Source organism: Crinia signifera, chromosome 2 (assembly GCF_055691185.1).
Source record: "Crinia signifera chromosome 2, ASM5569118v1, whole genome shotgun sequence".
Taxonomy (NCBI): Eukaryota; Metazoa; Chordata; class Amphibia; order Anura; family Myobatrachidae; genus Crinia; species Crinia signifera.
Window position 1 is genome coordinate 379,926,714 of NC_139218.1, and position 24,014 is coordinate 379,950,727.

At 47.8% G+C, this 24,014-nt stretch overlaps 1 protein-coding gene across 7 annotated transcripts in view; it reads right to left on the reverse strand.

Annotated features, from left to right (window-relative positions):
- The window catches only part of FAT3 (FAT atypical cadherin 3), a 475,518-nt gene that overhangs the window by 341,672 nt on the left and 109,832 nt on the right, over nt 1-24,014 (reverse strand). Inside the window, exon 1 of one of the 7 annotated variants that reach the window (XM_083170146.1) lies at nt 19,294-19,638. The exons of the other annotated variants lie outside the window; for them this stretch is intronic. The gene's annotated coding sequence lies outside the window, so the exon portion shown is untranslated. Of the gene's footprint in view, nt 1-19,293; nt 19,639-24,014 lie in introns of those variants that run through there. 7 annotated transcript variants of the gene reach the window in all.

Here is a 24,014-nt window from a genome sequence, read left to right on the forward strand (position 1 = left end):
GAAACGCCGGCTATCCGGTTACCCGGGACAGTTCCAGCTTTTCAGGCTGTGCCTCTGGGAAAGAACTGTCCCGCTTTTCAGCACTGCAGCACACAGTTCCTGTAATGTGCACACACAAAGGAACTCTCGCTGTCATCCTCTTCTAGGCTTATAACATGGTATTTACTGAAAAGTCTATAATACAGTATGTCCCTAGTCCCTCTTAAACTGTTACTAATAAAGCAGGGTACACGCTACACAATGGAGGTCATTCTGATCAGTGAATGCTCCCTGGTGTTCGCACAGGGGTTCGATGTTGAAGTACTGCACATACGCAAATTCCCTTATGCGCATGTGCAGGGCTTCAATGCGGGCGCCTTCGGAGACTTTATGCAAAACATCCATTCTCAATGTGGCGAGTACAGGAGGCAGGCATTCGTAAGGCCTGCGGCGGTGTACCCAGCAATATCAGTAGCAGCAGGAAGTGTGTATGAAGCTAGGAACGGCATTGTGGGGGCGGAGCCAGGGCCATGCTGCAACCTTACTCCAAGCACCTGGATTTTGTTAGGGTTGGCACCCACATTATTCGATGGTCACCGACGGTTGCACACACGCATCTCCAAGAAACTCTCAGGTGTCTTAGGCTTGCGTGTGTCCAGACCAAGGACAGCGCGGGCAGGTGACACCCGGTGAAGTCAGCTGCCTGTCCCCGGCACCCATGTCACTGGGTCAATACCATGAAATGCTGGGCGGTCCCATGGACACATCCCCAGTAAGAAAACATGGCGCACAGCTGCGAATTCGTAACGGTGTGCATGGACCAGAATAAGGGCCAATATCCCTGCACACATCACATTAGCACGGTCAGCAGATGAGCTGCACACAGTCGCTTTCTGCCCTCCCTGCCATACACAATTGCCAGTGGAGAGATACTCAGAGGTGCCCATCCCCCAACTGTACAGCGCTGCCACCTCAATGCTCACCCTAAAATCCTTCCTTTTAAATGCTAATAAAATCCGCAGCATCCCGAGAGCGCTAGCAGCTACGAAAGGCTAAGGGAAAGTGTGTGCTTTGTTTCCTGCGCTCCCGGGCCTTCCATGTGCTTAGATTTAAATTAACCCCTGTGGGGCTGGGGGCCCGGTTACTCTGCTCGCTCCCCGCTTCCTTCATTCCTCTGCGCGTTGTTATCTCTCACACAAAGGGATTACACACGGTGTTAGTGCCCTGAACATAAATGAAAACCATACTTCAGACACGTATGACTTGAGGACACGTTTAAAAGCAGTCATTTCTTTACCCCCAAGGCCGGCGCTGGCAATTTAATGGGTATAAAGAATGTAGCGTGCGTCTGTGCTCCTGTCATTGCAGTAGTATGCTACCGGGGCCAATGTCACTTCCTATAGAGGAAGTAAGGCGATTCCAGATACAGATGGGTATATAATCAGTATATAATCATAAACTGATACGATGGGGTGTGGTATAGGGTTCCGACAGTCGGGATCCCGACAGTCATTAGCCCAACGTCGGGATCCTGACTGGCCGGACTCAAGACAGCATGGCGAGCGCAACAAAGCGCCTTGCGGGCACGGTGGCTCGTTACGCTCATCACCTATTCTATTCTCCCTCTATGGGGGTCGTGGTCCCCCACGAGGGAGAATAGCCGGTGGCCGGCGGGAACCCGTCTATCGGTATTTTAACAGTCAGGATCCCGACGTTGGATAAATGTCAGGATCCCGACTGGTTCCGATGGTGGGGGTTCTGCACAAGTGCATATTTGGGCAGCCATGCTAAATCAGATCCAATGTACCCGTTAATCAGCTCCTGGTTGTCATGTTGCAGGCTCTGTTTAAAAAATGCAAGAAGGTGATTGGCTGGTGCTTTAAGTCTCTCTACTTTATATATCTCTAAAGTGGAGAAGTGGTGACGGCAATCAAAAATTAAGAGGGAAGTCCAGAAACAGAGCATTGTGTCCCTCCTGGACATGGGGCATGATGGGAGGTATGCAGAAACTAGTTGAGAACTAATTTTGTCTAATGTTTACAGGCCTGCAGGTCTCAATGGGTTAAAGGCGTTGGCGTGTAGTAACGGCTGGTCCACACAGGGGGCAGATTGAGGTATTATTCTGTAATACTACATTATGCAAACTTCCCAAATTCTATTGAATGGATAATACAAAAGTTGATTAAGAAACGGTGAGGCTCTTGTTAGCTAACGAGCATCATAACTGCAGCGTAAGTGGTGATTGCTGCTGCTTTCATGAAGAACACCGGTGTATTGTAGGAAACAGCAGGTCCCCTAATGCATTCTTCTCCAATGTTCAGGACCAGCATTTGGGGATACATAGTCTATGGCCCTGGGGGTGACGCCATGCTCATTGAGAGGGGGTTAAGGTAATGTTGCAGGCAATGGGGGTGTATGGGGGTTATATCACCTTGATGTTTGCACAAGGTCCTACTTTCCTGGTAAAGGTGCAGCCGGAGCACTAGTGTATTATAAGAAACTAGTTAAAAGCAATGGCAGCTTATGCAATGTACTGATGTCACTTTCTGTTAGGTAATAATTTAGTCTGTTGAGTGGCCTCTTGTTCATAGAGGTAAGGAGTAGTTACCATGCTACGGGGAGTGATTGGGGTATATTTACTACAGGTGGATTTTTATCATTTTTAATTCAATCTGCACTAGTGTCGAGCACCCGGCACCTTTCAAAACCCGTGCAGTTCTTTATTCCTGTCTGGTTTGACACTCTATGCTCTGGTGCTTCTTGCACAGTTTGGTCTGTATCGCTACTGAAATACAGACCAGCCTGTGTTAGAAGCACCACAGTAGAGGGTGACACCCCAGACAGGAAAGAAGAACCGCACAGGTTTTGAAAGGTGTATGGTGCTTTCAAAACCTAACACTGCTGTGTAAATGGGTATTCCAGGTCATCCGATCCGGGTCATATTTACAGCATGGGAAGAGACGGATATCCCGGCACTTGTGGATGATGCGCCAGGAAGAGAGAGACTGCACTGTAACCCATTTCGGAGCTGCAGTGGGAATGGGGCCTATCCCAAGTCACACCCAGATCGGAACCACGTTCCAACTCCCTGGTTGGGCCCGGGACTTTAATGGTATAAATGAGCCACATACAGTAACACCCTACACACACACAAAATATGGCTTCGCTTTTGACACAAAAAGAACCATAGCTCCCAGAATCCCTTGTGACAGATATGACACTTACCATTCCACAAGCACACACACACACACACAGAACAACAATCACACAAGCCGCCCCTCTGCTGTAGAAGCAGCCACGTGTCCTGATTTATACACTAGCTCTCCCCCAGCCCAGCGAAGGATCTGCGAGGACAGCACATTATAACACTGGCAGCATTTGTTTATGTGTATGCATATTCATTGGGACGGGCCATGTCCTCGCTTACTGTATAGCATGCTGCTGGCATCTTCTGCCCTGATTACAATAAGTCTGCAATATTCACATTCTGTAGGTGGATTAGACGGTGTAGGTTCTCTGAAAGTTTGTGAACGTACATAATATAATAGTGCTATGTCAATGTTTATTAGAGACATTCAAATTCACAATAGGGATGACCATCGATGGGTCTGATATCAATGGTTCGAGTACACTGGATCAGTTTTTCTAGATTAAGATTTGGCTCTGATTCGTCGTCCTGTTTTGGATTTTATATATACATATATCTAATAGTTTGGCCCTTTTTTTTGTTCCGGGAGTATTACTAACCTCAATAACATTAATGTCTAGTCAATCGTAGCATTGCTCACAATATTGGGCAGCGATCCGGATGGTTACTAAGCGACAAAGCAGCAGCACAAACACACGGCAGCTTATAGCACATCTATAATACATTTCCATAACGTACTGTAGTACAGTACACAAAGCAGTACAAACAGTAGAGTACGTTATATATTTGATAAATTTGTCCTTATCATTGGTCTGGAGAGCAGGGATCCCAACAGGGTCCTCCCCACATCTTTGAAAAATTGGATGGGGTCCTGATGCAAATTGCGTCACTTTGGCATTTGTTAGGGCCAAAACAAACATAAGCTGTCATTCAGAGGAGGGGGGGGGGGGGGGGAGAGATGGACTTGCACAGTAGTCTGGGATCAGAATGAGATCTGTACACACAAGAGTTGAAAAGCACAAAAGAGAAACAGACAAACAGGATCAAAGGCAGGGAGTGAAGAGGCTGAAGAGGTGGCGAGGTCAGGGCTATAGGGCGGCTGTATCCCTGACTGTTATCAGGGTGCATCATCCCCAATTCCAGGAGCAGATCTGCATTATTGGGTCATGTGCACCAATGATCAATTATTGATTTTTCAAAAGGTCTTTTAGCAAGTGAAATGTGCTTGCAACATGTCTATGTCTGAGCACCTCCTGAATGCAAGGTACACTGCCCGACTTTAATTCATATTTGATGGAACGCTCCGACTGTATGTCGCAAGAATGTGGATGAATAAAATACAGTCAGAAACAATTGCGCATCTGCAACTGTATGGAAGTGCAACTACAAAACCCACCAAATGTGCAATGACTGCCAGTGCCCATATACCCTAAAATGAGTGTGCCTTTTTAACGTCACTCACCCCAGTGGTAAAAAGTTGGCAAATTTGGCTAAGGCATACATCCCAACATTAGACTCTGCATGCACCAGGAAAAGGGGCGGAGTCCTGGGGAACCCCCGTTTGCCTCTCTTTGTGGGCGTGGCCAGAACACATCCAAGGCTCTCCCTGCACTGTGAATGGATGTTGTGCAAATGGCACTCTTCTATTCACCTGAACAGGGTCAACAGGAGTTTTATCACATTCTTTGGTGTCAACGTCGACCGCTGTCAACATAGACCCCATAAGTCTAACTCGTACTTCTCCCGCCATGCTTCTTCCTCTATGCCAGCATGGACGGTGCATTAAGAACAAATCGGTTAAGAAAAATCATGAAAAACAGTTGTCTATTTTTTTCATGCTGACATCAGTCGACCTATTTCATGTTGACCTTTTCACCCTGTTGACTGTCTATGTAGATACTGTAGATCTATCAACTGGAACCAGTTGGGATATGGCTAAGTTGCGGAGAAGGTGAGAATCATTGTAATGTAAGAAGTCCAGGGTTGCCGACCCTCCCGGAATTTCCGGGAGTCTCCCAAAAATCGGGGCTCCCTCCCGGCCCCCCTGAAGGGTGGGCAACCCTCCCGGATTCAGGGGGGAGCCCCGCTGTCCCCCGGATCGCGGCATTAAAATGCCGCAATCCTCGGGTCTCAGAGGAGGGGGCGGAGCTAAAATGACACAATCGCGTCATTTTAGCCCCGCCCCCTCCACGGAGATCACTGAATTAGCTGGTTTAACAGCATGGGGGCGGGGCTTAGTGATGTTACGCTTAAGCCCCGCCCCCTGAGAGGCTACTGAATCTCTCCTCTCCGGGCTTCTCCCGGAGAGGAGAAGAAAGTCGGCAACCCTGAAGAAGTCCCCAGAGTAATAAACGCATTGGATTTAAAACAAGACGCTTACACGCCGACAACACAGTCATATTTATTGGGGCAAGAAGCCCTAGGCCCAATCAGAGGTCAGGCCATAGCTGGGGAGATTGGATTCATTTGTCATTTCCCTGCTCTGTCCATAATCTAGAACATGGGTCCTCAAACTGCGGCCCTCCAGATGTTGTGAAACTACAAATCCCAGCATGCCTTGCCACAGTTTTAACACTCCCTTATAGCAAAACTGTGGCAAGGCATGCTGGGATTTGTAGTTTCACAACATCTGGAGGGCCGCAGTTTGAGGACCCATGATCTAGAATGTTATATGGCCACTTCCTCAGGCTACCTCCATTTTTATCTATTGGTGGTGGGGGGAGCTGGCGTAGCTTAGTGACGACCACGATACATCATTGATTTTATAGTCAATTTAAACGTCATCCATTCTGGTGGAATCAAAAAGTCACGCACGAAGATTAGGACAGACACGACTTGGAGACTGTAACGATTTGGAGACTGATAAGTCTTTTTCTTAACCCTATGAGTGCCAAGTGAATTTGTCAAAATGGGTGTGAAATCTTCCAATCATAATGACCTGTGATGTTACCTATATAGGAGATATAATCTTTTTTTTTTTTTTACACAACATTTTTTAACAACATTATATAACAAATGTGAGCGACGCCGGCATTTTTAGCAGATATTTTGCGCATCTCTCAAAGAGATGTTGGCACACAAAGGGTTAAGGATGAAAAATAACTTTGGCAATAAAAATTTTTTTTTAAAAATTGTTGGGGCCTACACACGTAGCGATCCCCTGGCATTAACTAAGCGATCTCTCTGGATCGCTTAGGAAATGCCTCTACATCGCTCCATGTGCAGAGGCCATAGCACTAGCGACAGATAGCTTAGCGGCACATCTCTGTGTGCTGAGCGATCTAGCATCGTTCAGAAAGCTTATCTCCCCGTGTGTAGGCCGCCTTAGACAGACTGTACTGGAAACCACTGTAGTAACGCCATCAAGGTCCTGTATAAAGACAGTAGCGGATACCTTCTATTCATGTCCCAAAACGTGATCACCCTGAGCCGGCGTAAACCAGGAGATCTGCTCATGGCGACTCCTTGAGCTATTACACAAGACGCCGTAGTGTGTGAAGCTGAATGACAGAGGAACCTCTGAAACGACCAAGCAGAAATGAAATCTAAGCTACTAAGAGGGCCCTGGGGAAGGCCTCATCTCCGCGAGATGCTTCAGGACAAACTGCTCAGTGCTACATTTATGTATTTTCTTGCTACATGAGGATCCGCGCTCTGCATTATCCCTCTCGGGAACACCCTGCCAATCAGGCTGCCCCATTCACCGGTGACAGCCGCTGTCCCCAAGGTATGGCGGCAGCCACACGTTACCGGCTATGTGTGCGGCAGTAATCAGGAGAGGTCCAAACAAGGGGTCTGCAAATAATAAAAACACTATTAGGCTTAGCAATTGTGTTGCTTTTGGATGTTCCACGTTGCTTACATCACCTAATTCATGCGGAGTTGTTAATCCCTGTGTTTATTACCTATATTATGAGCTGAAATTTCCAGTCGGGCCTTGGTGGTGTGTGAGCGTCAACGCACTAAAAAACTAAGTCCTGAATAAGAGGTTGATAGACCTGGGAGTTAATGGGTTTTCTACAAACATAATAAAATCTGTTAGAGGTGAACGATCTGGCAAAAGGTGGCAATGCAGCCCACCCCATCTGTCACTACTGATGTAGCAGTTCTGTACAGCAGAACCCAAGGAAAACTGGCATTGTTGTCCTGCTAGTGAGGAAGGCGGGGACAGAGGGACCTGCTGTCAGCCCACAGGTATCCCGGAGGCAGAAGTTAGCTCCGATTTCTCCAAGCATCCTCTGGGACTACGAGCCATAAACCACGGGAATCTGTTGCATGGTGTATTTACTTATGGGCTCAATTCAGACTGATTATAGAATATATAAAGGTGTGCCCAAATGAAAAGGAGACTTTTGCTGTAGCGGCGTTGTCTAATCACAGTGGGTTTATGTGTTTGCCGATAGATGGCGTGGCGTTTTTCCCAATTGCGCATGTGTAGTAACGGGTTTGCCTCAGTTTCTGCGCATGCATGTTGGATTCTGTGCACAAACTGTGCCATAACCAAGCTTATGGTGGATTATGTGATGCACAGTTCCCTTGTTTATCGAGAGTGCAGTAGCAATGTCACGCGACGATTTTGACCAATGAGATCCTCCACAGCCGGAATCGTGGCAAGATTGGGGACAACGTGCCTGGGCCGTGGAAAGTCCTTGATCCTCATAACGTTGACACCGCCGGAATATGGTGCGCCGTGCGAGACGCTGCTCTCCGTACACCGCCTTCATCCGATAAATTTCTGAAGCATGCCGCCTTCTGCGTAAATAAACTGTATAACAGCTCTTTGCGCTGATTTGGAGGAATCCATCATGCATCTGACCGCGCAAAACAACTCTCCCGTCACACGTGTTGAATATTATTGTAGCTTACAGGAAGCAGACTGCAGGCTCCTAAAGAAAACACAGCAGGACCCGCTTCACTTGCAGCTGTTGTGCGTTTTCTTTGGGTGTGAACAATTTGTGAGCATCAATCTTTCAGCAGTGAGTGTAGGGTTGTAGAGACACCATGTCCTAATCCCGGTGGTATCGGGCTGAGACAGGAAAAGCTTCCACGGGGTTCCCACAAAAAGAGCCAGTTCGGCAACTTTTAATCAGAGGCAAATTGCGCATGCAAGAACCGTAATGAGCGCCGAGGTAACGGGGTATAGGATAATAATTGCAAACATAACTATCCTAATTGAAAGTCCTCTAGTGCAGAGGATACCAAACGCGGTCCTCAAGGGGTATGAATCATGGGGTCGCCAGAGTCTAGGTTGACGCCACTAGGTTGAATTGCACAAAGGTCAACATGGAGAAGAGTTCAACATATTCAAAAGGTTGGTGCATGAAGCTGTCGACACATGAAAAGGCTGACATACATTTTTCAAGGTTTTTTTGTTTCAATGTCGTTACCTGAGCACATGGACCACCAAGTAGTGTAGCCTTTTGCCTGCCATGCTCTGAGCCAGGTGCCTCACCCTACCCTCTTCTCATCACCTCCTGTCACCACACCCCCTCTCGCTCCATGTGAAACCACCCTATCTCCATGCCCCCCCCCGTCACCTCATTCTCGTCCCCTCTGTCACCTCACTCCCTCTCGCCCCCGTCACGTCACCCCATCTTGCCCTGTCACCTTACCATCTGTAACCTCACACCGTCACCTCATCACCTCTCACAATATCCAAACAGCTCACCCCCTCTCACCCTCTATCAGCTCACCCCCGGTCCTCTTACTCCCTCTGCCTCACCCCCTATCGCCTCACGCCTCAGGAGCAGCGGCATCTGGAGGCCGGGGACAAAGAAAGGAGCGGTGGCATCTGGAGGCCAGGGAAAAGGAAAGGAGCGGTGGCATCTGGAGGCCAGGGACAAGGAAAGGAGCGGCTGTGGCCTGGGAGCAGGAGACCTGTCCGATGCTGGTGAGAAGAAGACCTGCCTCCTCTACGAACCATCTCCTTGTCCCCGTCTCACCTCATCCCTTGTAAGCTCCACCCCCTCCCTCCCCCCCTGGCAGAATACTTACAATCATTCCCAGCCCCACCACACTTTACCCTTCCCAATTGGAGTCCACGTGGTTGTTATGAAAAAGTTTTTTTTTTTATTGTGAAAAATTCATGGAGACCTTTTCATGAGTCAATCATTATCAGGATGACCTTTTGGTTGTGTTGACCTTTTGATAATGACAACATTCTGGTTTCAACCTATTGGCTGCCGACTTATCATCCGGATCCTGTTCTCAAGGTACCCTAACGATCCAAGGTTCAAGGATATCCATGTTTGCGCACAGGTGACTTAATTAGTTCCTCACTCAATTTAATTTAACATCTATGCTTAGCCAAGGTTATACTTAAAATCTGGACTGTTAGGATGCCTTGAGGACCAAGTCTGGGCACTACTGGGCTAACCCCCATTAGGCAGCAGCTGAGAGGATGAAGACAGAGCACTAGCCAGTCACAGGTTAGTCCTTGGGTCATAGGTCAGAACCTGGCCGGACCAGTCACAGTGACCAGGACAGCAAACCCATAGGAGGCACCCATACCTCAGTCCCAGAACCTGGTCATGGTGACCAGGACAGCAAACACATAGGAGGCACCCATACCTCAGTCCCAGAACCTGGTCACAGTGACCAGGACAGCAAACACATAGGAGGCACCCATACCTCAGTCCCAGAACCTGGCCGGACCAGTCACAGTGACCAGGACAGCAAACCCATAGGAGCCAACCATACCTCAGTCCCAGAACCTGGCCGGACCAGTCATGGTGACCAGGACAGCAAACCCATAGGAGCCACCCATACCTCAGTCCCAGAACCTGGCCGGACCAGTCACAGTGACCAGGACAGCAAACCCATAGGAGCCACCCATACCTCAGTCCCAGAACCTGGCCGGACCAGTCACAGTGACCAGGACAGCAAACCCATAGGAGGCAGCCATACCTCAGTCCCAGAACCTGGTCACAGTGACCAGGACAGCAAACACATAGGAGGCACCCATACCTCAGTCCCAGAACCTGGCCGGACCAGTCACAGTGACCAGGACAGCAAACACATAGGATGCACCTATACCTCAGTCCCAGAACCTGGCCGGACCAGTCACAGTGACCAGGACAGCAAACCCATAGGAGGCACCCATACCTCAGTCCCAGAACCTGGTCACGGTGACCAGGACAGCAAACACATAGGAGGCACCCATATCTCAGTCCCAGAACCTGGTCACAGTGACCAGGACAGCAAACACATAGGAGGCACCCATGCCACAGTCCCAGAACCTGCCAGTACCAGTCACAGTGACCAGGACAGCAAACCCATAGGAGGCACCTATACCTGAGTCCTAGAACCTGGCTGGACCAGTCACAGTGACCAGGACAGCAAACCCATAGGAGGCACCCATACCTCAGTCCCAGAACCTGGCCGGACCAGTCACAGTGACCAGGACAGCAAACCCATAGGAGGCACCTATACCTCAGTCCGAGAACCTGGCTGGACCAGTCACAGTGACCAGGACAGCATACACATAGGAGGCACCCATACCTCAGTCCCAGAACCTGGCCGGACCAGTCACAGTGACCAGGACAGCAAACACATAGGAGGCACCTATACCTCAGTCCCAGAACCTGGCCGGACCAGTCACAGTGACCAGGACAGCAAACCCATAGGAGGCACCCATACCTCAGTCCCAGAACCTGGTCACGGTGACCAGGACAGCAAACACATAGGAGGCACCCATATCTCAGTCCCAGAACCTGGTCACAGTGACCAGGACAGCAAACACATAGGAGGCACCCATACCTCAGTCCCAGAACCTGGCCGGACCAGTCACAGTGACCAGGACAGCAAACACATAGGAGGCACCTATACCTCAGTCCCAGAACCTGGCCGGACCAGTCACAGTGACCAGGACAGCAAACCCATAGGAGGCACCCATACCTCAGTCCCAGAACCTGGTCACGGTGACCAGGACAGCAAACACATAGGAGGCACCCATATCTCAGTCCCAGAACCTGGTCACAGTGACCAGGACAGCAAACACATAGGAGGCACCCATGCCACAGTCCCAGAACCTGCCAGTACCAGTCACAGTGACCAGGACAGCAAACCCATAGGAGGCACCTATACCTGAGTCCTAGAACCTGGCTGGACCAGTCACAGTGACCAGGACAGCAAACCCATAGGAGGCACCCATACCTCAGTCCCAGAACCTGGCCGGACCAGTCACAGTGACCAGGACAGCAAACCCATAGGAGGCACCTATACCTCAGTCCGAGAACCTGGCTGGACCAGTCACAGTGACCAGGACAGCATACACATAGGAGGCACCCATACCTCAGTCCCAGAACCTGGCCGGACCAGTCACAGTGACCAGGACAGCAAACACATAGGAGGCACCTATACCTCAGTCCCAGAACCTGGCCGGACCAGTCACAGTGACCAGGACAGCAAACCCATAGGAGGCACCCATACCTCAGTCCCAGAACCTGGTCACGGTGACCAGGACAGCAAACACATAGGAGGCACCCATATCTCAGTCCCAGAACCTGGTCACAGTGACCAGGACAGCAAACACATAGGAGGCACCCATGCCATAGTCCCAGAACCTGCCAGTACCAGTCACAGTGACCAGGACAGCAAACCCATAGGAGCCACCCATACCTCAGTCCCAGAACCTGGGCGGACCAGTCACAGTGACCAGGACAGCAAACACATAGGAGGCACCCATACCTCAGTCCCAGAACCTGGTCACAGTGACCAGGACAGCAAACCCATAGGAGGCACCCATACCTCAGTCCCAGAAACTGGCCAGACCAGTCACAGTGACCAGGACAGCAAACCCATAGGAGCCACCCATATATCAGTCCCAGAACCTGGCCGGACCAGTCATGGTGACCAGGACAGCAAACCCATAGGAGCCACCCATACCTCAGTCCCAGAACCTGGTCACAGTGACCAGGACAGCAAACACATAGGAGGCACCCATACCTCAGACCCAGAACCCGGTCACGGTGACCAGGACAGCAAACACATAGGAGGCACCCATACCTCAGTCCTAGAACCTGGTTACGGTGACCAGGACAGCAAACACATAGGAGGCACCCATACCTCAGTCCCAGAACCTGGTCACGGTCACGGTGAACAGGACAGCAAACACATATGAGGCACCCATACCTCAGTCTCAGAACCTGGCCGGACCAGTCACAGTGACCAGGACAGCAAACACATAGGAGGCACCCATACCTCAGTCCCAGAACCTGGCCGGACCAGTCACAGTGACCAGGACAGCAAACACATAGGAGGCACCCATACCTCAGTCCCAGAACCTGGCCGGACCAGTCACAGTGACCAGGACAGCAAACACATAGGAGGCACCTATACCTCAGTCCCAGAACCTGGTCACGGTGACCAGGACAGCAAACACATAGGAGGCACCTATACCTCAGTCCCAGAACCTGGTCACGGTGACCAGGACAGCAAACACATAGGAGGCACCCATACCTCAGTCCCAGAACCTGGTCACAGTGACCAGGACAGCAAACACATAGGAGGCACCCATACCTCAGACTCAATAAAAGGCACTGAGCATTCTGTTCCATCCCAGGCACAGAGCCGGCACTGCAGCAGTAACACCACAGTACATAGAATGAAGTGCAGGTCTGCGGATAAGCAGACATCTGGTGCTACTACAGTGGACCCGGTAACAGATCCTTCACGTTACTGTCTGATTATTATCTTGCCCAATGGCTTATACACTAGTCCCCTGGCACCTCCAACTGTGTATGGTTTCACTGCCTTCCTCACAGAATCACATGTGCAATAAGTAGCACATATGGATCTCATAGAATGAGTCAGACGCTGATTAATACACCTGTAACATCTGGAGACCATGTGCTGCTGGGGGTAAGTGAGGACCAGCCATTAGGACTAAGCATAGGCAAATCTAGAAATATGATAATGGGTGGTCCCAGATCACCCATCTGGTGGTGGAAAATGGGCATGGCCTCAGAAAAGGGGGTGTGGCATTACACACACTGTAATGCCCATTATAGCAAATGCCGTAACGCCCGTTAAACATTATTCCGCATGCCATAATGCCCGTTACACATTATAGCAAATGCTGTAATGCCCGTTACACATTATATCGCACTCCATAATGTGCGTTACACATTATTCTGCAAGCTGTAATGCCTACTACATATTATGTCACGCATCATAATGACCATTACACATAAGGCCACACACCGTGATGCCCATTACACATTGTGCCTCACACCGTGATGCCCATTACACATTATGCCACACTCCGTGAGGCCCATTACACATTATGCTACACACCGTGATGCCCATTACACAGTATGCCACACTCCGTGAGGCCCATTACACATTATGCCACACACCGTGATGCCCATTACATATTATGTCAAATAAGTGCTGCCTACCTATGCTCAATGCCAGGGGTTACATGCTTGATGCCAGGGCTTCAATTGTTCAGTTTTTTTCCCCGCGAGCCTTGTCTTCAGGTTAGGGAACAGAGAGAAGTCGCAGGGAGTCAAGTGGGGCGAGTATGGTCAATGCAGCAACAATTCATAGCGCAATTCATGCAATTCTGGATAAGGGAGCCGGTGCATTGTCGTGGTAGGAAAAGAAAAACTAACCTATGAATCAATCTGAAATTTGGTATGGCGTTGTTTGAAAGATGGTAGTACACGATAGTAATACCAACTTTCCTCAGCAACGCAACCTGTCTTCAAACACAGGTACTTATTGATCCACCCTCGTATACCACCCTCGTATACCACCTTTTCTGTTCTTTAACAAAACCAACCTGTCTGTTTTAAAAGCTTTAGTATAATAAAATACACAGAGCCAGATGTATCAAACTTCAAAAAGTGATCAAATGGAGAGTGATAAACAGCCAGCCAATCAGCTCCTAACTGCCATGTCACGGGCTGGGTTTGAAAAATGATAGGTAGGAGCTGATTGGATGGTTGTTTCTCACTCTCCACTTTATTACGCTTTGAAGTTTGATACATCCGGCCCATAGTGCCTACTGCCATAAAAGCATAAACACACTTGCCTAATTCCTTACAAACATACCTACAAGGAGCTCCGTCCATGTGGGATTCAGCTAAGGTTCTTGTTTGGCTGCAGTTACATGTTTATAGCTGTGTGGTTGTATGGACCGGTTCGGAGCAGCCACACGGGGAAAGGGAGCGGTGACTAAAAGCTGATGAATACTCAAACTCAATAGTTGTAACAGTTTATTGTATTCAAATTGCTTCCATTCTCCTCAATGAAAGCTAAATCAGACCATCAGCAATTACACAGCGTTAAAAGAACTGACAGCGGCGAGGGAGGCCACGGAGTCGTTCTCAGGACGCGTAGGGTAAAGACTTCAAGATTTATAAGTATCACATTATAAGAAGGTAAGCAAAGCCTCTATATTCCTATAACGGGAGATATCATTCTCGCGTCGTACGTCCGGCTATGTTGGCTAGGCTGATCGGTCTACCTTAGTGCTCGATGACCAGCCCCCTGCCAAGATATGAAGTGAGACAAGCCACAGACAAGGACAATTTGTCACCCAGAGAGATGTTCATCTAAGCAATGCTCATCCAGTGTGACATAAGGGAACTGGAGCTGAGACTCCACACTTAATATGGACTCATATAATATCATATTTGTCTCATTACAACAACTATTAATGCTTTGTGTAGCTGGAAATGAACTTGGGAAGACTGCGTGTCAGCAGGTTGCAGGCTGGTCTACTGCCCTGTGGTTCTTCAAATGTCAAGTGATCCAGCACTTCTGCTTTGATTGGCCTAGTCATGTTTCCATCCTAGTGTTCTGATTGGCTACTATGGGTTGTGATCATTCTAGTGCTCTTAATAGCAATAGGATAGGAAGACTCTGTGGACATTCAGATGCTCTAATTGGTTACAGCACATCCAACCTAGCGTTGTTGGAAGCGATCATGGGAGTCTTGTATACAGTATGTAAGAATGTCAAATGGTATGCAAAATTGAAGTTATGACAGTTTACACAAAAATGGGTGGGGGAGGGGGGGGGGGTTCAACCAAAATGTGTGTGTGTCATACTTGCCTACTTTTGAAAACTAGTTTCAAGGAGATTATAGTTGGTAATACAATTTTGCCAGGCGCCCCTTTGAGAGGGTGTGTCATGCTCCACCCAAAGGGCGTGTCTAGTTCCATATATGGAGAGATTGTGAAAAGAGATTGTGAACGTGGCACCTAGAAGCGTGGGTGTGTACTGCTACATCTGAGGGGAATCTTTTATTATTACTTATATCCAAATGTACTGTAGATGAGCCGCAAAGCAGTTAGTAAGAGATACTATACTTGGTAAAGTGCTGGACAACGGCGCTGATGATTCAATGTAGATGTATCTATCTCTCATTCCTTTTTCCCCCCAAAAAAGTAACATTGTAACGTGGGCTAGGTGACATGAGGGAGATTGCTACACTAATGAGGGAGAGAGGGAGATCGCTGCTATGTCAGGGAGTCTCCTGCAGAATGCAGGAGGGGAGGCAACTATGGTGTGTGTGTGTGTGTGTGTTTCTACCTGCACATCACCGCCACAGTGTTTTATAAGGAGCAGGGAGTATAATAATATATAAGATAAGCACCAGTTTCCTTTGCCTGGCTTCCACGGAACAGTAAATGAATGACAGGGAAATCAGCATGACTGCCATAAGAAAACACACTTCCAGAACATGTGCTAGCAGTGGGAGTATAGAATCCTATAGAAGTGCGAAAATAACACTGACAGCTTCCACCTGGCATATGTATATGCAAGTCACAGACTAGGATGAATGAGCACAAACATCCTTCCAATTAAACAGGTCCCAATGGATGTGTCTAATAGCTTGTTCTCCGTGTGTAATGTAATCCTGCGATTATTTTAAAACCACTGCAAGATTCAATCTGCGGAACTGAAAGGCTATTATCGTAACATTTATATATATGATTATGTATTGCTTGTGTCGACATTTTGACTATGTCGACCTAAAAATTGTTGACCTACAATCCTGATACCTAAATTTAGGCCAAGCTGCCATTTTGCATACCCAGGTGGCTGCCACAAGCCCAACCAAGAGACCAGGAAACTGATGGCCACTGATGGAGATCCTGGTTCTGTCACCCCCCCCCCATAACGGCAGTCGTCAACCTTGTGGCATCAAACTGTCTGATGCTGTGGTGATTCACATGGGATACGGTCATTAGGTCTACAACAACTAGGTCGACATGCAGTAAGGTCGACATGGGTTAAGGTCAACATGGGTCAAGGTCGACGTGGATCTAGGTCGACATGACATTAGGTCGACACAAGCATTCGGCCGACATGGGCTAGGTCGACAGTCAAAAGGTCGACATGGTGTTTTTCACAGTTTTTTGAGCCGACATGTGTATTTCATGCCCTACCATCCACTAGGACGTGGTGGGAGAATAAAATAGTGCAATGCGAGCACGGTGCGATGTGAGCACATGCGTTGCACTTCAAACTGTGTCCATGTCGACTGTGTCGACATTCAGGTAAAAAAAAGGTGTCGACCTAGCCCATGTTGACCTAATGTGTGTGTCGACATAGACCCATGTCGAACTAGACCCATGTCGACCTTTACCCATGTCGACCTTGCTGCATGTTGACCAATTGGTGTCGACCCAAGTATCCCAAGCCATTCAAATTAGGCCTCAGTGATATAAATGATACTACAACAGAGATATAACAGCTACTGAACTGGCAGGATGCATTCACATGAACAGAGGTTCAGGTGGCAAAATGGCCGCCCCTCTGCACACCACAGTATGTCCCTGACTGATACTGAGTTGATAGCAGCCTTATTATGGCTATTGACTAACTCACTGATGTATTAACATGTATTGATACAGTATACAGCACCATACATGGGGAGCAGCAGTATCAAATAACGTGTACTGTTACCACGGTTACCAATAACGACAAATAATACACCTGTAATCTTCTCATAAGGACCGATGTACTAAACCTTGCAGAGAGATATAATAGAGTGAGATAAAGTACCAGTCAATCAGCTCCTATTTCCCATGTTTCAAGCTGTGGGCAAGATGCACTAAGCTGTGAAAAGTGATAAAGTACCTGCTAATCGGCTCATAACTATCATTTTTCAAACACACCCTGTAGCATGGCAGTCAGGAGCTGATATGCTGGTACTTTATCTCTCTCCTCTCTGTCACTTGTCGAGGCTTCGAGTAGGCATGTCCAAACTGTGGACCTCCAGCTGTTGTGAAACTACACATCCCAGCATGCCTTGCCGTAGTTTTAGCATTCCCTAATAGCAAATCTGTGGCAAGGCATGATGGAACTTGTAGTTTCCCAACAGCTGGAGGGCCATCGTTTGGACATGCCTGGCTTAGAGGGTAATTCAGACCTGCTTGCTAGGCTGCGTATATTGGACCATTTTTGTGGGCACGCCCATAAAACGCTGGGTGGACCCCAGCACCCGCCCCCCTGCCTGCCCAACATTTGCAAATGCCCCGGTGAGTGTAAACACTCACCGAAGGTGTTCTCTGCGGGGGGGTGCGCGCGCGTCTATGTGCATGCAAATAGTCTGAAGGTCTGAATCGTCCCCTTAGAACTGTGTTTGAAAAATAAAAACAAAAATGACAGTGACAAATGACAGGAGCTCTGTCTGTGTTACGGCTTAGTACATCATCCCCACAGGCACAGAGGACATGTCCCTGGATGCACAGGTCTCCGATCATTGTTATACAGAGAACCGGGACACGGTAATGTTCCCACAGCATATAACAACGGCTTCTCCCTGCCAGCCGGGTACCAAACGCAAACAGATTCCCCCAAACCCCCCACTCTATACACACACACACACACGTACACACACACACAGGCACACCTGAAAAAATGAGGATCTAGAAAGTTAACGTGTCTAATTTCTAGGTGAATAAAAATATATATAAAGTCCCAGTAGTCTGCCCCTAGATATGTCTGTTGGTACAGTATGTACAGTGTCACAGAATGTAAGTACGGTCACCAGACTGATACATACTGCAAGTACACAGCCTAATGTAACACTCTATTAGTGTTCTCCATGGAGTAACATAATGTTATACACTGTATAAGGGAAAGTAAGCACATGTACTGTACACAGCATAGATAGATAGATAGATAGATAGATAGATAGATAGATAGATAGATAGATAGATAGATAGATAGATAGATAGATAGGAATGTGTGAGTGTATGTATATATATATATATATATATATATATATACACACACACATACATACATACATACATACATACACACACACACACGCGTGCTGTCCAGCATACTGTGAGATTATTTGTATATCCATTGCTGATAACAATGTACAGTTCATTCAGAAGAGTAAAGTAGCAGCTTCCCATCACACACACACACAGGGCAGCACAAACCACAAGACAGCACTAACACACAAAACATCACTAACACTCAAGGCAGCACTAACATTCAAGACATCACTAACACTCAAGACAACACAAACAACAAGACAGCACTAACATACAAGGCAGCAGTAACACACAAGGCAGCACAAACACCACAATGCAGCACAAACACATAAGACAGCGCAAACAACAAGACAGCACAAACACCACAAGGCAGCACAAACACACAAGACAGCACAAACAACAAGACAGCACAAACAACAAGACAACACAAACAACAAGACAGCACAAACAACAAGACAGCACAAACACACAAAACAGCACAATACACAAGGCAGCACAAGCACGCAAGACCACAAGAAACAAGGCAGCACAAACACACAAGGCAGCACAAACACACAAGAAAGCACAAACACACAAGACAGCACAAACACACAAGAAAGCACAAACACACAAGGCAGCACAAACACGAAAGAAAGGACAAACACTCAAAGCAACACAAACACACAAGGCAGCACAAATACACAAGGCAGCACAAATACACAAGAAAGCACAAATACACAAGACAGCACAAACACACAAGAAAGCACAAACACACAAGACAGCACAAACACAAAAGAAAGCACAAACACACAAGGCAACACAAACACACAAGGCAGCAAAAACACACAAGGCAGGACACACACAAGGCAACACACATGCACACACACACACACCACACACACACACACACACACACACACAAGGCAGGGTTCTTACCTTGGTACTGGAGCTTAATGACCTGACTGCCCGGCCACCACACTCATCCTCTCTGGTCCTCACTGTTCTTCCCAAAAGCTCACAGTAGAACAAGTGCATCCGCCTGCTCCATTCCCCAGTATGGAAGAGTATACGCTACCAAGGTAACCAGCAGAAATCCAAGCCGGCTCACTTAGGGTTTAATACAGTTTACTTAAGGCATTTTAAATATTGAAATAAGAGGAATTCCTACATAAGTATATCCAGCAGGCTGTACTGTGCTCCAAAGATCAGGGAACTTCTAGGAAGAAAAATCAGCAGTTTCAAAAGTTGCCATCACCTTCCCCAGCCAGCCAGGGAGAAAAATGTGACTTGGAGATGGGGGAAGAAATGCTGGCGGAGGGGGAGGGGAGGCAGGAGGAGGAGGGGATGTGGAGGTTAGTGCTGTGATGTGACATACATAGGGAATCAGCCTAGGAACTATACTGTCAGCACACACAGGCAGCACCATGCCAGAGCACTGCTCACAGACACAAGTAGGGGGGGGGACCCTGACCCCCGTACAGCTCTCAGAGATATATCAGAGACAGCATGCCCATAGCTGTAGAACCACAAGTCCCAGCAAAGCATGCCAGCCTTCAATCATCTAAAGAGATGTACAAGGTGCACAGGGTGTAGTGCTATACATATATAGGCAGAATTGACTATATGCAAAATGACACAGTATACAGGACAGTTATACCTAAGGTCACAGCGTCATACGAACATAACAGCAGTTATAGGGCCAGATTCTCTAAGCTTCAAAAGTGATAAAATGGAGAGTGATAAACAGCCAGCCAATCAGCTCTTACCTGCCATGCCACAGACTGTGTTTGAAAAATGTCAGGCAGGAGCTGATTGGCTGGCTGTTTATCACTCCATTTTATCACTTTTGAAGCTTGGAGAATCTGGCCCATAGGCTGGTATTCTGTTAGCTGAAGAGTTATCCAGTTATCCGCGATACGCAGCCCCCGAAGCACATTCGCCGCCGTTGGAACAGTGATGACACAATGAATCGGAAGCTTATCCCATGTGTTATCGCCTGAAAATGGGAAATTTTCTGACGATTAAGAACAAGCTATAATATCCAATTATATATCGATAGCCAGATAATGATTATCAGGCTAAAATCTCGACAGTCTTAGGTTTTTTTTGTGCTTGAAAAATAATCGCATCTAATTAGATACCCCCGTTATTACCCAGAGGCCGCAGGTGGAGGGCTTCCACACATACTGTATATATGCATACCTCCCAACTTTTCATGTGAAGAAATAGGGACACTCGCGCGGCGAAGCCGCACGAGCGCCCGAAAAGGGGGCGTGGCGTATGCAAATGAGGGCGCGGCTTATGCTAATTAGCCGCGACCTCATTTTCATACGAGAATAGACGCTGTGCGCATGCGCACAGCGTCTATTCTACTACATTGGGGGGTCTCCCAACTGCCACCCCCCCGCAGCGGGACAATGCCTGCCGCGGGTGGGACGTCGGGACAGGACCCGAAAATCGTGACTGTCCCGACGGAATCGTGACAGTTGGGAGGTATGTATATGGGCTGCATGGACATGGGTTTGATTCCCACCATGCCCCTAACTGTGCGGAGTTTGTATATTCTCTCCGTACTTGCGTGGCTTTCCTCCCACATTCCAAAAATATACTGGTAAGCTAATTGTCTCCCAACAAATTAACCCTAGAATGTCTGTGTGCATGTACATGTGGTGGGGAATATAGATTGTAAGCTGGGGGCTGCGCCCCCTACAGTAAAAATATACCACCACCAATAAGCTGAGGCTATTGGAAGCACTATCTGCTAATCACATGCTGGGCTGTCATAGGCAGATACGGCTTCCAATGGGAAGTTTTCCTGCCAGCTCAGCGCTGCTTCATGGACTGCAGACGACGCAGTCCATAGAAGACGGATGGAACAGCTGGGAGCACGATTGCAGGAGCAATTTTCCCCCATCAGCTGTAAAGGTCTTCTAAGGGCTGCACAGGAAGCAGCCCATACAAATCAGTGCGCATACATGCCACCGCTGTCAGGGATAGGCTGTGATAGGCAGATACGGCTTCCAATGGGAAGTTTTCCTGCCAGCTCAGTGCTGCTTCATGGACTGCAGACGACGCAGTCCATAGAAGACGCATGGAACAGCTGGGAGCACGATTGCAGGAGCAATTTTCCCCCATCAGCCGTAAAGGTCTTCTAAGGGCTGCACAGGAAGCAGCCCATACAAATCAGTGCGCATACATGCCGCCGCTGTCAGGGATTTTTTTCCGTTTACCCCCCCCCCCTCCCGACACTGAACCTAGCGCTGCGCGCGCATAGGTACTGATTGTGGCAGTGTGCCAGAATGGATGGAGGAAGACCACCCCCCGAATCATCCACTGAAGCAAGAGTATAAGCAGAGTGGGTTTGGACGTCTAACCCCCTACTATTATTATTTCAGTGAACAGGCCCTGGAGCCATGCAGGTACACATGAAGTGCATGTCTGCAGCTGGCAGGGATCTGATGCATTTTTGGGATTCTTATGAAGAAAGCTGCTGCTGGGTGAAGTTTATGCGCCGTGTTTATGAAGACAACACGTGTTCAGAAACAACAGTTGCAGAAATGTGACCAACAGCTGAATTCTCCAGCAGCTCTCCGGGTGGATACAACGGCTGACTTCTTGCAAGGCCAGCGCTACACAAAGGGAGGGGTACACGCCGGAGGCTGACCATAATCCATCATACAGTGTAGATAAATAAGCTTGCAGTCCCTTTGCAGCTGTGTGCTAATTGATTACAGTATTTGCAATTAATAAAACACTTAAGGCGCATACACACTGGGTGATTTTCATCCATCCAAGTGATTTTTGCGGGGTTGGGCGGCTTTCCATAGCAGGTAATACCAGCAGATGAGCAGCGGTGGGTGGCGATGACGCGGGAGCACATAAAACCAATCAATACGCTGCATAGTAAACCACTCTTATTCCGACTCCAAACCCACAATGCTAAAATCCCTCAACCATGCCGGCATTATGTATACAGTAGAAAACATGGGGCCTTATTCAGATCTGAGCTCAGTACAAATTTGTTTGGAAAATGGGCAAAACCATGTGCACTGCAGGTGGGGCAGATGTAACATGTGCAGAGAGAGTTAAATTTGGGTGGGGTGTGCTGAAACTGAAATCTAAATCGCAGTGTAAAAATAATGCAGCCAGTATTTACCCTGCACAGAAACAAAATAACTCGCCCAAATCTAACTCTCTTTGCACAGGTTACATCTGCTCCTCCTGCAGCTCAGATCTGAATAAGGCCCTTGGTGCAAATACTGATTGCGGCAGATATCAAATACAGAAATGGAAACTGACAACCTAAAAAGAACCATCGGCCAGCTGGCCCCCTTAAAGCGGCAGCCCATTGCTACTGCCCTCACTGCCTTACCATGGTACTGGCTATGACTCCTTATAAGAAAGAGGTTTGTGATCTCTTTAATGCTTCAGATATTGATATTTAATATTGTGCTTTAGGAAACTGTTATACAGAGGATAATAATCCACTTCAACAGGGTGTCCTAATACAATACATTACTAGTTCACTCTCCCTGGGGCAATGAGCTTTCCATCCCCCAAACCAATTTCACCTGCCTGGCATCATTAAACAAAATCTATTGAATTTTTTTCCCCCCAATCAGCTCAGGAACAGGCCAACAGCGGCACAGCTAGGGAATTATCATCCGTTGTCCTCAGGCTGCTGTGTAAAGAAAAACCCAGTCAGATTCATTAGCCTTTCCCATTGTTTCTTGCATTCATTGCCTACTAATCAAATAACGTATTACAATAGATTTACCCATACTCAATTTATCACAGCCTTTAATATACAGGATGTGACCACAATAATCAGCAAGGGGAGATCGATGCGCACCGCCTCCGGCCAGGGTGTAGTGGCAGCGAATCACAAATCAATAAACTCACAACACACAGAACAACTGCATTGGTCAGCAATACAACGTAGGGTTTGTATACAGATGTATACTTTGCCATCTGAGAACAGAGTTCTACTGCTGGGAACCTCACATGAGCCCTACAGTCCTGCGTCCTTTCCAGCGGATGTAAGCACAGACTCCACATAGGATTTACTGTGATGAAAACTCATCTTCAGAAGGTTGTAATTATTGCAGATCTTCAACCTGATTCAGGTTCCTAGCAAAGCAAAAAAAAAAAAGACACAATGCTGGTGGGGCAGATGTAACATGCAGAGAGTTTTAGATTTGGGTGGGGTGTGTTCAAACTGAAAACTGTATATTGTAATATTTTCAGCCTCCTTAGTAAGACCCTGCCTTCTATTGATGCCCAGAGCAATAACGTGGAATTGACTCCATTTTTTATGTCCATTACATGACCTTTAGCACCTTCTCATGTATGTTTGAGCGGCTGTCAGTGGTGGTAGACATTTTAATTCCCCGGGATGCTGGAGTTAACGGAGCTGCTGAGGGTTCACAGAATAAAAGGCAAATTTTCTAGTTCACTTAATCCTGCTCATAAATCAGGCCTGGCTTATTCTGTACAGAAGGGAGGGGGGCTAATAATAAATAAAATGCTGATGCGTGAAACTGAAGGAACATATGACACAAATTGTGCATACGTGCCAAGCCATAGAATTTTTAATTAAAGTAGGAGCTGTTTATTTTAAATGTTACTTTACCTTTAAGCAGTGGCATCAATTACTT